We start from the raw sequence: 9,491 nt of genomic DNA, 5'->3' as shown, positions 1-9,491 counted from the left end.
TGATGTTTGAGCAAACCATTAGCTAGTTCAACAATTCCTTGACCTTGAGGATTATAGGGAATACCTGTAGAGTGAATAATCTGTTAAGGTTTACAAAAATTTTGAAAAGCTTGTCCGACATATCCAGGACCATTGTCAGTTTTAATATATTTAGGAAGTCCCATAGTGGCGAAACAAAGCAGAGAATGGGAAATACAATGCTTGCTAGTCTCCCCAGCTACGAGAGTAGCTATAATAAAATTAGAATAAGTATAGTAACATGAACAAAGCGAAGCCGTCCAAAGGATGGAATATGAGTAATGTCCATTTGCCAGATCTAATTGGCAACTAAACCTCGAGGGTTAATTCCAATGGAGGGCACTGGTAAGAAAGTAGTACAACTAGGACAGGTCTTTACAATTTGATGAGCTGCCTCACGAGTGATTTGGAATTGTCGGCGTAAAGCACGACTGTTTTGATGATGGATGGCATGTGATTGTTTTGCCAAATCAATTTGAGTAAGAAAAACTTGAGTAGTCTTGTCTGTAATAGCATTGCCCTCACTTAATGGACCAGGAAGTTTAGTATGGGCACGTATAAATCCAAAATAACATGGACAAGTGCGAGAGTGAAGAAGAAGCTCTATTTGGCGAAAAAGAGTTTGAATAGTGGAATTTGCTGTTCCAAGAAAGGGGACAGTTTCAATAACCTGAAGGGCTCGAATAACATAATGACTATCTGAATATAAATTAAAAGCACTAGTAGGCAGAAACGTAAGGGTTTGTAAAACTGCTTGAAGCTCAACTTCCTGGGCTGAAGAAAGACCAGTATCCCAGGATGTAGTATTTCCATCAATAGTAAGAGCAGCCATTCCATTAGATGATCCATCTGTAAACACTAAGGCAGCCATAGAAAGAGGTGATAAAGATACCACGTGAGGAAATATGAAAGTATAAAAAGAGGCAAATTGAAGCAATTTGTTAGAGGGATAATGATGTGAAATTGTGCCCATAAAGTTAGCCCAAGCAATAGCCCAGGAATCACAATGAAAATAAAGCCATTCCTGCTGTTGTAATGTATAGGGAATGTAAATAACATGTGGATCTCGTCCAAGATATTTACAAGATTCCACACGGCACATGTGAACTAAAGTAGCCACCAATTCATAATAAGGAGTTAATACTTTTGAAGGAGTAGCAGATAAAGAAAGCCATAGAAGGGGTCCCTTCTGCCAGAGGACCGCTGTGGGAGAATGAGGTGTAGTTAAAATATAAGCTTCCCAAGGAGCTGAATAATCAATATAATTTACATTTTGGGAAGAGATAGCAGAATTTACTATTTTTAAAGCTTTAGCCGCTTCAATTGTTAATTCTCTGAGGGATGCAGGGTTAGGGTCTCCTTTTAACAAATCAAATAAAGGTTTTAATTCAGCTGTAGATAATTTAAGATAAGGGCAAAGCCAATTAATATCTCCCAGAAATTTCTGAAAACCATGTAAAGTAGGCAAATGAGAAGTTTTAATCTGTAATTTTTGACTAGTAAAATAATAAGGACCCAAAATATAACCAAGTTAAGTGAACGGAGGATGCTCTTGCACTTTATCATTGGCTACAATTAATCCAAAAGAGGTAAGGTCTAGTTTTAATTGTCCAAAAACTTGTCGTAGTACTGTAGGGTTTAAATGAGCTAACAATATATCATCCATATAATGAATAATATAAACGGAAGGAAATTTTTGGCGAGTAAAAGAAAGAGCCCGCGCTACAAACTTTGACACAAGGTGGGGCTATTTGCCATGCCTTGAGGCAATACTAACCAATGGTACCGTTTTATGGGTTCTTTAAAATTAGTAGAAGGGACACTAAATGCAAAACGTTTGCAATCTTGAGAGGCAAGGCGTATGGTATAAAAAGTCTTTTAAATCAATTATTATTTTGTATGTATTTTGTGGAATGGCCATTGAGGAGGGCAAAACTTGTTGTAATGGCCCCATAAGTTCCATAGTGACATTTACTCGCCGGAGATCTTGAAGAAGTCTCCATTTTCCAGATTTCTTTTTGATAACAAAAATAGGTGAATTCCATGGAGAAGTAGAGGGAGCTATATGGCCCAATTCCAGCTGTTCCTGCACCAGCTGCTGGGCAACAATAATCTTTTCATTTGATAGGGGCCACTGATCCACCCACACCGGAGTTTTTGATAACCATGTAATAGGATCGGCGTGAGGGGCAGGATGAGCAGCAGCCCCCGCTAAAAATATCCTAAACCTAGTCTATTTGGTCGGGGCTGTGGCTGAATGGGCTCTCGAATGCCTTGTTGATCAATCCCTAGTCCCCCTGAAGGTAACAGTCCTTGATCTAAGAGTTGTCGAGTGACTACATCATTTGGACTAAACAAATAAACTCCCATTTTTTCCATAATATCTCTCCCCCACAAATTAATGGGCAAATGATCCAGCACATAAGGCTGAAAAGTTCCAGAATGGCCCTCATCATCTTTCCAATTGAGAATAGCACTGCATTGCTGTGGATCTATAGCATGGCCAATTCCTTTTAAGGATGTGAGAGAGACAATAAGGGGCCAGTGAGAAGGCCAATATTTTTTCGCTATTACAGATACATATGCTCCAGTATCCAGCACACCTTGAAAAGGCTTTTCTTGAATATAAATTATAAGTTCAGGCCTTCCTTGTTTTATATTTTGAATCCAAATTACATCTGAGGCCCCAAAATATTTTGTGCCTCTAGGGACAGAAGTAACAGAATTCCCAACAGAGATTAAAGGAACTAGGACCAGCTGAGTGATTCTTTGCCCAGCAGAAATAGATATAACTCCAGTAGGCGCTGAGGCCATAATTTTTATTTCTCCAGTATAGACTTGATATATCACTCCTGGGGTAATATGTAGGCCTCTCAATTCCAAGCTACTGCGGCCTAATAACAGACAAACAATTCCTTTTGGAATGGGGCCAACTATGCCCGTAGGCAGAGCTTGAACTCCCATCTCAGGAGTTAATACTGTGTAGGTGGAGGAACAGAGGTCCAATCCTGCACTTCCTGGGGTTGCTCTGAGGAGACTGGAAACCGTTTGTTGTTGTTGCTGTTGGTTGCCAGCAGGTAGGCTTGAAGCCGTGAAAAGGACGGGGCTGCCCCGTTTTTTTGTTGAGGGGCCAGGGGCTGGCCCCTCTGCCAGTTTTCCAGAATCGGATGGCCAGCACTATCAAAAGCAGATTTACAATCCCTGGCCCAATGTCTTCCCTTATTACATCGGGGGCATCTCCTTAGTTTAGCTCCCTTTTTCTGATTAGGACATTGAGTTATTAGATGGCCCATTTAGCCGCAAGAAAAACAGCTGCCAGGAGATCCTGCAATTCGGGGACATCTTCCTCCATTTTTGCCTCCCTGGGGAGAGCGGAGGAATTCAGTTATGGTTTGTCCCTGAAGTGCAGCAGCCAGTGTGAGGCCCTGCATATAGGATGAGCCAATGTCAGCACAGAGCCGAATATAATCAGTTATTCCTCCTTTTTTTCTAAGTGGTCTAATGGCTGCTTGGCAAGCTGCATTAGCATTTTCATATGCCAATTGTACAAGAACCATACCGGCATCCCCATCTTGGATGAGACGGCTTGTTGCCTCTAGTAACCGAGAGACAGTCTTGATAAGGTTCATCTGGTCCTTGTCTAATTTTAGAAAGATCCTCAGTCTTATTAGAGTTAGGAAGTTTCTTCCAGGCACGCTTAGCAGCGGCATTAATCTGAGCATATGTGCCCACAGGGTAATTTAACTGGGTATGGATGTCATTATAAGCACCTTCCCCAGCAAGCTTTGCAAAAGTAGTAGGTATATTATTAGCCCTATTAACCTCTGCTGTGGCCTGACACTGTTCCACAAATTCAGACTTCCACAACAAGTAATCTCCTCCACTAAGATAAGCTCTGGCTAATTGTTTCCAATCATAAAGCATCAGTGGACAATGTTTCCAAAATTACCTGCGTAAATGGAGCTGTAGGCCCATATTGAGCGCAAGCGTTTTTCAAGTCTCTTATTTGTTTAAATTGAATAGGTTGGTGAGTTCTTTGTTGGTTTTGGTCCTCCATTACAGGAAATAAATGAAAACCAGAAATATCCTCCCCTCTTTGATCAGCCTGTGCTAATGAGAGCTGCAAGGCACTATGCCTGGGAGGGCAAATAGCCCCTGTCCCAAGAGGGAATTCATCATTAGGAGGACTAGATAACTTCAAAGGCCTGGGCCAACTAAGCTGCGCAGACCGAGTAGACTGCCCCTGGGGAATAACAGGCAGAGGGGGTGGCAGAAAGAAATCTGAGTCCCCTAGAGCTGTTAAAGAGGGCTCACAAACATTCACCCTTAAAGGGGGTCGTTGCATTGCTTCAATCTGTGACAATTTTTTTCATAAAAGAATTTAACATTTCCTCAAAATGGACTGTTTTATCCTCAATAGGCTCATCATATATTTTTTCCTCAGTATCTGAGTCATCTGACTTTTCCTCAGCATCCGAGCCATCTGAATTTTTCTCATTTTCTGACTCAATAGATTCAACTTTTATCAATGTATTTGATTTCTTTTGGGCAGCAGTATGTGCTCCTGGGGCAGGGCGAGACTCGTTACCCTGTCCAACTTTCCTAATCAACTGATTAAATTTTATTTGTTCATGTCTGGGGTCCAGAGAGTCTCGAACTAAATTCCAAAGTGTAAAAGCATCCACTGGGGTTTTTTCAGGGCCACTTGCATCATAATGCTCCTGAATCATTTTTCCTATTTTTTGCCAAGTTTCTAAACTAATGGTTCCTTCCTCCGGAAACCAGGGGAATACTTCCTCAATAAAGCGAAAGAAGCTCTCTAATTGACTCTGTCCAACTTTTACTCCTAGAGGTTGAATCATGCCCTTAAGAGCCTGCACATATAATGTGCGGCTGTTTCCTTGACCCATAATTTCTTACTCCCGACTATACTATCACCCACTCTTTTTCCGGACACGTACTCTTACCTTAGCGGGGTCCTCTGCCTTGATCCCAGGTTTTCAGGGTCCCTGTTCAGGCGCCACTTGCCGGAACCAGCTGGCAATGAAAGAGACTCCTGATTTAGGGGGCGAGGATGGAAAAATAAAGACATAAGACAAAGGATGGGGTCGGGAGGTCTGCAGCTCAAGACTGCAGCCCCGTTTATTTTTAACTCTCCTTATTTGTACTATTAGAAGTCAAGGGGTAGCCTAAGGTCACCATAGTGCAGAAAAGCAAGGAAAATTTTAATAAAAACAAGGGTGCAGAAAGAAACAAGACCAGGTCATCTGATAGAAAGTAAAACAAATTCTACAGACATAGCAAGGCACACCCGGACACCTGGTGTTTTTCATGAAAGCCAGTTCCTTGTACGTGCCTTCAAGTGAGCACAAGGGTCAAAATGAGGTTGGAGCTTTACTGTCAGCTCCCAACAATTCTTCCATTCTCCTTTTTACAAAATTATGTGATTATAAAGCGTGATTTAGAAAGGAAGTGGCTTCACGTTCCACATAGAAGTAATGCTTTCTCTATATCACTCCAATAAATCTACATACTCAGCAAAAGTAGGTGCACTGAATCCTTTGGGAAGATTAATATTGACTTCATCATTCCTTTGGGGGAAAATTAAAGCCATATTTGCACTTTTTTGTTGATTGTGGGGATTGGACACTGATCCTGGGCACTGTCTCTCAGCATTTCAGCTCAACTTGAATGCTGTACCACTTTAGCTACAGCACCACTTCTGGGTTTCTGATGGCTAATTGAAGATAAGTGTTTCATGGACTTTCCTGACCAGGCTGGATTTGACCCACAATCCTCTGGTTTTAGCTAGGATTAGAGGCAAGAGCGACCAGCACCCGGCTCATATTTGCATTTATGTTCACTTAATGACACTATGTAGACAGAGAATGGAAATTTGAACCAAATGATGACATTGCAGCTTTTCAGAAAAATTGAGGTAGCAATAAATATCTCCTCCTTTTCCATTTTGTTACATTAATGACTCATGAGCTATGGGACCCTTACATTAGCATCCTGTGACATATGTATAGGTGTATTTAGTATTAGGAAATGTTCATAGAGAAATATAGAAAGACAGATTTTTAGAAAACAAAGGATATCAGGTATGAAAGAACAGCATAGAAGGAGGCACATTTATCTAGCCTAAGAGATTTAGAATGCTAAAGCAATGAGGAATAAGCCTAGTTGATAACTAGTTCTTCAATAACCAAAAATGGTTCACTAGAACTGTTTCTGCTATACCTTAGCTACTATCATTTTTTTGCTTCCATCTGGAGTTATTCCTTCTCTTCTATCATGACTGTTAATTAGCTTCTGCCTTTTTGGTGCTATGACTGGTCAAAATGATTTCCAAATCTCACTTAGACTACCCTTCTCATTGTGATTAGCAGTGACCCCTCTCAAAATCCTGGAATCTTTGAATTTCCAGAATTAATCTTCACCTGACATCTAAGCACATTCCTGGCATTAATTGCCCTGAGCTAATGAACAAAACTTTTTTTCAACACAGTATCCTAATATAGGTAACGTACATGAATTAGTGACTATTATCAAGTATCAATATGGAAGGAACAATTATATATTCCAAGTTTGGATTCTTTATTTTGCATTTACTAACTAAATGTTCATTGTTGTTGTTGCTGCTGTTCTTGTTTTGGCAGTCCTGGGGCTGAAACTCAGAGCTTGGGAATTATTCCTCAGCTTTTTTTTTTTTTTTTTTTTTTTGCTCAATTCCTACCACTTGAGGCACAGGACCAATTCCAGTGTTTCTTTTTCTGTTTATGTGTTACGGAGGAATTGAACCCAGGGTTTCATGCATGCTAGGCAATCACTTTACCATGAAGCCACATTCCCAGAACCCTAAATGACTCTCTTAAGATGACATTAAATTTTCATTCCATAGCTATGTATCATAATTTTAACAAGAAATTTTTGCTAGAAAAGGTCATTGATCACAGTACTGAATCCAGTACGGCTAGATAGACAATGAATAACTGTCACGGTTCACGGTCTAGCCAGGGCACAGAGGGACTTACCTCATGGAGCTGATACAACAGACTGAGCGAGACAGCTCCTGACCCACAGCCCACCTCCAGAATGAGAGGGCCACCTTGGTTCCAACTACATTGGGGATGCTGGGCCAACTCCTCCAGCACCCATTCAATCAGTTCCTGAGAGAGAGAAAAAAAAATAAAGAAGGTCAAAATTACACTTAAGCCAGGTACCTGTTGCTCAGGCCTGTAATCCTAAGTACAATGGAGGCAGAGATATGAGGATTGTGGTTTATAGCCAGCCCGGGCAGGAACACCTGTGAGATTCTTATTTCCAAAGAACCACCAGAAAACTGGAAGTGGCCCTGTGACTCAAGTGATAGAGTACTAGCTTTGAGCTGAGGAGCTCAGGGAGCTGGCCCAGACCCAGAGTTCAAGCCCCACGACTGAAAAGAAGTGGACTTCCCACCACAAGAAGTAGACTGAATAACACCTATTGTCCTAGGGAGCATGGCAGAGAAGTCAGGCCGAGCTTCCTGTCAGCTGGGAGTCATAAGTAGGTCACCCAGCTTCTCTGTGCCTCAGTTTCCCCAGCTTCAAATCTGAACAAAGTGAAGGATCCTGTTCCTCATGGGGATTGGGTATTAAAGAAAGAGAGTCGTGTTTTGTTTCATAATCCCATACCTGTCACAACATTAATAACACACACCATCTGAGATCTTTCTGGGTATTTTCTGTCAAATACTCACAGAACTGCCAAGAACCGTATCTAACAGCCCCTAACTCTGTGCCTGGCCCTGCTCTAGAGATCCCTCTGTATTAATAAATTGTTTTCTCAAAACTGTCCCATGAGGAGATTGAAGTCCAATGGTTGAGGCCCAACCCAGAGCTTCACCTGTGGTCAAAAATGGGCTGCTGTGGACTGAGTTTGTGACAGTCCATCTAAACCACTGACTGAGCGTGGCTCTACATGTCTACCATCCCAACTACAGAGGACTGAACCTGGTGGCTCATGTCTGTCACAGATAGGAGGACTGTGATCCACCCCAACCTGAGCATATATTAAGTCTCAGAAATGCCCAAGACAGAAAAGCTGGTAGAAGACCTGACTGGCAAGCCTAAGGCCTTGAGGTCAAACCCTAATATACCAAAAAGAACCAGAGTCCCAGTGCCAGAGGCTCATGCCGATAATCCTAGGTACTCAGGAGGGTGAGATCTGAAGATCACAGCTCAAGATTTAAAATAGAGTTGGCCTCGCCCATCAGAGATCATGATTGGAAGACCCAGAGCCTGACCTATGCTGTTGCACTCCATACTAGCAGGACTCATATCTTTACTAAATGTTGGCCATGCTCTCTGTCCTCCGGGGAAGCCATCCCCTGCAGGCTGCACTCCTAGGTCCTCCCAAGTTCCCACTGCCACCAACCAGGCCCAATGGAGTACACAGTTCCAGGGCACACAGATCCCTTGTTCTTGTAATTTAATAGTGCTGTGTCCTGTTCAAGCGTCTCACGTTTCCAGGCTCCTAGACCTCAGCTATGAAGCCCATGCATGCCCAAAAGATAGCAGGTAGAAGTTACCAAAGCATTCAGCCTCCTTGTTACCACTCACTGCTACACACACACACACACACACACACACACACACACACATCCAGACTGGTGACAGAAGACTCATCCATGCAACACCTGCAATTTGCCAAGTGATTACTCACCTGAGCACAGTCAGGCTGTACAAGGAGAAAGATGATCTCTCTCTCTGTCTCTCTGTCTTCAGGTGAAAGGATGACCGAGCACAGAAGACAAGGGTTCACCCAGAAAGGGGGGGCCTATCTTCTGCATCCAATGCCTCCCATCCCCAGAAAAAGGGAAAAGACCCCAGAAGGCAGGTGTGGACATGCTGCTCCCCACCAGGTTCCCACCAGGGAAAGGAAGGGTGCAGATGTGCGGCTGTGTGGCTCCCACTGCTCCAGGTCAGGGGCTCTGTGGTGTCCACTAATCACCCAACCCTGCATCTCCCCATTTCCTGAGACACTAGACGCTGGAGATGGGGATGGGATCCTAGGGTTAATACCCACCCCCACTCCTGGGGCAAATTTATGGCAAGGCGTGGGCCAGACTGTGAGGCACAGAGGAGGCGCTGGTCCTGGTTGGGAGGGGGGGTGATATGGGGTTGCAGGGAGCGGGCCTGTGTGGCCGCCACTCACATGTGCTGCTGACAAAATCTGTTGGCAGCTGCTCCAGGTGGGGAGAACAGCAATGGGAGTGGAATGGCGGACATCAGGTCCAGAGCAGAGGACAAGGGGGCCAGGACCAGGTCAGGGCCACAAGCTGGCTAGAGGTACACCATTGCACCATTGCCTGACGAATCCAAGAGGCAAAATGGGTTTGAGCCAGCAGCACCAGGTTTGAAATGCTGTGCCACGGAGAAGGGGGGGAGAGGGCCAGAGCGCAGGTGGGCACATGGTGGCTGAGCAAGGCC

General features: G+C 43.5%; 1 pseudogene; it reads right to left on the bottom strand.

The window, feature by feature from the left end:
- Positions 1 to 3,311: 3,311 nt before the first annotated feature.
- On the bottom strand, positions 3,312 to 4,363 carry LOC122096570 (annotated as a pseudogene).
- Positions 4,364 to 9,491: the final 5,128 nt, after the last annotated feature.

Source organism: Dipodomys spectabilis, unplaced genomic scaffold (assembly GCF_019054845.1).
Source record: "Dipodomys spectabilis isolate Male_0828 unplaced genomic scaffold, ASM1905484v1 ptg000378l, whole genome shotgun sequence".
NCBI classification, from domain to species: Eukaryota; Metazoa; Chordata; class Mammalia; order Rodentia; family Heteromyidae; genus Dipodomys; species Dipodomys spectabilis.
The sequence above is the reverse complement of the archived record's forward strand: the minus strand, read 5'-3'. Positions and strand labels throughout refer to the sequence as shown.